This window comes from Morone saxatilis, unplaced genomic scaffold, assembly GCF_004916995.1.
Source record: "Morone saxatilis isolate NCDOM2014 unplaced genomic scaffold, NCSU_SB_2.0 Contig2, whole genome shotgun sequence".
NCBI lineage: Eukaryota > Metazoa > Chordata > Actinopteri > Moronidae > Morone > Morone saxatilis.
Window position 1 is genome coordinate 25,609,909 of NW_023339762.1, and position 5,123 is coordinate 25,615,031.

A 5,123-nucleotide genomic window follows, 5' to 3' on the forward strand; every position below is an offset into this window, starting at 1 on the left:
CTCCTCGGTCATGGTGGCAATGGCACAAGAACAGTTCTCAAGTCTCACACACACACACTCACACACACATCTCTAATTAGCATTCCCAGTGTGTGTGAGTGGGAGTGGTATGACAGTTTGACAGTGCTCGGGTCTCTGTAGTCCTGTGTCAGCTATTCATCACAAGTCCCATGATACCAGCGACGCCCCCTTTCCCACCCTGCTCCCAACACTGACTCTCCACCCTCTTTACTCCCCTCACCCTCACCCATCACCCCCACCTCATCACACTCACCTTCTGCACCGCTGAGCACGAGTGCGATATTAATTTAACTGTTTAAAAACTAACAAAGAGGTATGAAATATAAATGGTGTATTGTTTTAAACCTGTCATGTTGTATGTTTAGATTTGCATATTTGGCTGTTTCTGCTCCCAACTAAATAAACAGTAATAAATAACTGTGGTGTTAATAGTCGGGGTAGCATTTGTGGTGAATCAGCAGCATTCTGCATGTACTCAAATGAGCTGGGTGGTTACTAAAGCATATCGATGGTGATCCCTTTCTATTGACTCTTGTGATCTTAGAAGAAGGCCGCAGAGCATCCAGAGTAAAAGTGACTTATTACAAGTTTATAGTGTTTCCTGCCACCTTTATCTATAGCCCCAGTGTCTGTCCACACATTCATTTTCTTTTTTGCCCTCTTTTCTCTTAATGTTTTGACTTTCAGATGTTTATATTGTATGGTTTGTCTGTGCAACTAAACTAAACATACATGTACGGTATATGTACAATGTATTACACGTATTTTTCAGATTTTAGAGGATTGAATAAGCAGTTAGTTTATATTTCACTGAAGGGTTTCTGGCTGTTTATGGACAGATGCTGCAGAGTGACCTGGTGACCTTGCAACTATTCCACATATTATCATCATATCAAAATGACCTGTGTCAGTAAAAGCAACATGGGGTACAGTACATGCAAAGAACCACTTTTCCTCAATTCTTAATGTGGACATGTAAGTATGTACGTCCATGAAAAGAGGCATTTCTCTGCTAAAGACAAATTAAACCTTGTATAGACATTTCCTGTTAACTTGCATACTGTAGTGTTAATGTTTTAAATACAACCACCAGGTGGCATCACCTCTTCTTCATACATACCTTATGTTTATAGGACCTATACATGTTTTTGTTTGCTGCATGTCATTCCCTCTCTCTCTCCTCACTTTCCTGTCCCTCTTCAGCAGCAACTTTCCATTAAAGACAAATTATCATAAAAAAGAACACATGCAGTGAAATATGTAATATGCAACTCCTGGCCAAGGGGTGTTTCTGGACTTAGGAAACCAAGGCAGTGATGGTTTGTTGAAAGTCACAAAAAACGATCCATTACGCATAAAACCTCTTGTGGTGGTGACACCAATGACCGAGACTGATCTGATTCTACGAAGAACAAACTTTTTTTGTTTGTTTCTAGTTGACTACTATAAACATGTTTTCTCTTGTTGAGCTGTAGGATGAGGGATTGGTAGTGGTCAAACGCCGTAAGGCTGTAACAGACCAGCAGGTGAGCAGTGGGAAGACCTCCCACAAGCACAGATGGTGCACACAGAGAGAAAGGCTCGGGTGTCAGCTTCCATGGTGGGCCACCAGAAGCGCTGATCAAAGGGGGACAGAATGCAGTTAATAAAGTAGTATGATCCCACTGGCAGACCTGGTAAACGAGCAGAGTCAAAGGACAAACTAAACAGTTAGGTGGACCATTACCTGGGTCAGGTTGAGTTTGCTGGGCCTCCCTTACTATGGACTCAGTCTCCCAGATGACTGCGGCCACTGCACAGGTTGGTGGAAGAATAGTGTCTGGGCTGTAGGGAGTCTCATCAAGGACATATTTGTGGTAGAGAGCATCAGGCTTAACATTTCTGGATCCAGGTCTGTAGGTGAGAGAAAAGTTAAACCGACCAAGCGTGCCTGACGGGAGTTGAGACCCCAGTGTCTGAAGCATCAAGCTAGGTTGAACCAGGATAGGGAGTGAGGTGAAGACCACCTGACCAACTGGCAACACCAACAATCACTAGCTCACTCAATGCGTATTAATCCACAGCTGAAAATAGTCCCAAACAAATGCTGTATTTAGTCCTGTTACATTTGTGACCTGTTTTTAAAGTTGTACATCTTCATTAGGAACAAAGGTGGAGTGAGCTGATTGCCACAGACAGGGGAGCAATGTCAGGAAGTATTGAGAAGCAGATTAACACAATTGTTGATTTTGGTCTTTTAGATTTGTTAACAGTAAGAAAAATCTAGAATATCACAGAATCTTTTACGTCGTGAAGAGGGTTAGGGTCAGAGCTACAAAGCTTAATGTTTTTTTTAAATTCTGACTCAAGTTGTGTGTTGAAAGTGACAAAGTCTCTAATGCATCACTGCTTGTCTTTCAGGTCTCATAATTGGCTTTCTCACTTATACAAGCACCTGCAGGTGAGGCGCTCACACACATACACACACACTCAAACTTCATAGACACAGACACGTCTACTTTTCTGCATCCACACAAAATTGCAAAAGAAAAACACATTCTCATATGCATTGAGGTGTGCACACACACACAGAGGAAGCTACTGCGAAGGGTGTGAACACACCTCCATCTGTAACGACAATTATTGTGGTATTCTCACACCCTGTCTGACAAAAGTCACCTGCAGCCACACTTACAGATGTCATTAGAGAGGAGTCGAAGCTCTCTGCTACTTTCACTTGTTGACTTCACATCAAACCCTGATGAACCCAATTAGACCCAACTGGGAGGAGGCTGGCTGAATCTCTCCCTCAATCTGTTATATCAAACAAACTCACAGATCATGATAGAAGGACAGTAGAAAATAAAAAGTTATCTAAATCATACAGGTGACACTTTCATTCTTATTATTGTCAGGTCATCTTCTTCGATAAAACCTATGTATTTTCCTAATTATCCGAATTTGGTAAAATGACTGAACCAATATGAAACACAAACTTACTTTTGGGTATTCACAAAAATGTGATTTTTATCTTTATTTCTCTTCAGAGAACTTACTGAACCCGCAATGTACACTATTAAGCATGCTCTGAAGATCCCGCCAGAAGAACTACATCATCTGCAAATTAAGAGTCTGACCCCAATACATGCTATCACGATTTAAACTATTAAATAATTTATATCGAGTGCAAACAGTGTAGGGGAGAACACATCCCATCGTTTCGCCAAAAGGAGTTAGGAACCAACATGTTCTGTAGTCATGCAACTGGGGCTTTATGGAGAGGTTTCACAGCTTTAGAAAATTACCCATCAATACCAGATTTCAGCAGTCTATAGTTAAGAGGATCATGAAACAGCAAAAAGTAGATCTTCCTTCCTACTCTCGCATGAATGAGTGTGGACAGAGAATATAAATACAAGCTATATTCCTACCAGGCCCATTTGTTTATCCGCCAACTGACAATTCCAAATAGTATTATATAAGTCTCTCATTGAGAATACTTGGGAGATATATTTACATATATTTTTATAGTTCTTTTGGTTTGTCTGACTCATGCACTTCAGAGGGACTGAGAACTTACATGAATTTATGAGAAGTAAAATTTCAAAAGCAAGTTGTGACAAAATGAACTGTGAGACATTTTAATGACATACATGATCACTCATGTGCACTGCTATCTAAAGCCACTGTTTGGTAAAAAAAAAAAAAACTGTAACTTTTATATTATAATGAAGTATCAACCTAAAAGCTGCACATTCATGTCTCTGCATCTAACTGCTGCAAGTGTTGCCATCAAGCCCTGTGTCTCAGTATGTCTGATAGAAACTTTAATAGCTACCAGCATGAGACACTGATCAGCCAAGCACATCAGCATAGTGAGATCCAATATGTCACCACCATGCAGAGAGAGAGGGAGTGTGTGTGTGCTTTACAGCGATTTCCTACCTAGGTCTGAAGCCAGTCAGTGGCAAAACAAGGCACTTTTAATCGGAGCGCACTTTATCTCAGAGCATTTCCCTCAAGGATTACGTTTGGGAGTCTTGGCTTCTGCGACGTTAGTCCTGGACCAAATTTCAAGCCTGTTTGTCCTCCATTATCACTTTATCGTAAGTGTAGGTTTACTGAGGATTACCACACTAGGCACGCAATCGCAGTGGCAAAATAAGGATCTCAGATCACTGCGGGACGTGTGCTTTGGCTGTGGTAGTTTTACTAATTTCTCCTTAACTTAAACCTGACTAGATTGGGGTTTTTTACCACCGCTGAGGGCAGGCAGGAAGACAGAGCCGTGAACACGTACATTTGAGGTGTAGTGCGGTCATTTTTTAGTAAATTGCCTGAATGTTATTAGCAAGACAGTTGCGTTTCTGTTCCGAGGGGGGTGGATTTAGTGATCGGCGCTTCATTCAGTTTGGAAGTAGTCTTGTCCATGTGCGATGAATGTAGTGCAGTATGTTTTATGTTGAGTTGTTTTTTTTTTTTTTCGCACGGCTCTTGTCTTTGTTCGTTATCTGTTGTGTGGTTGTATAATCTCTTTTGTGTTGTGGTTTTGTAGACCTTGTCTTCTGAAAAGCCATCATATGGGAACAGTCTGAGAGTACGGCGAAGCAACAGTTGTGGAGCGTGAGTCTGCGCGTCGCACTGTTGTGTGTCGCCATGTGTCAATTGATACACTGTGTATTGGATTGGAAGTAGGCGTTGATTGATACCCGATTGGTTACTTTACTGGTTAATCGTCGCATTTCTGCGCTTGCTAGGGGTCTCTCAAGTCATCAATATACAAAAAAAGGCGCTCTAGTTGTGGCATGGCTGGTGGCCCGCGAAGCAGCCGGTGGAATCTGTGCTCGCTGTGTGGTTTTCACCTGATTGGCGTCATGCCAGTCAGGCTACTCTCCCGGTAGGATTCGCTTCAGTGTTCATGGTTCAGGAAGGTTTCTGAACCGGGAGCCCAATGTGGTCCACAGAGGGTCTTCCCTTCCTCTCCAAACAAACGGCACCACTGACGGCAAGCACAAAGGGCGGATTATGCGTGCATTGACAGGGCGGACTTGGTGAACGCAGCGTTTACCCTGGGATAACATTGACAGATTTCCTCTGAGGTGTTGAACTTTGTTGGGAAGCTT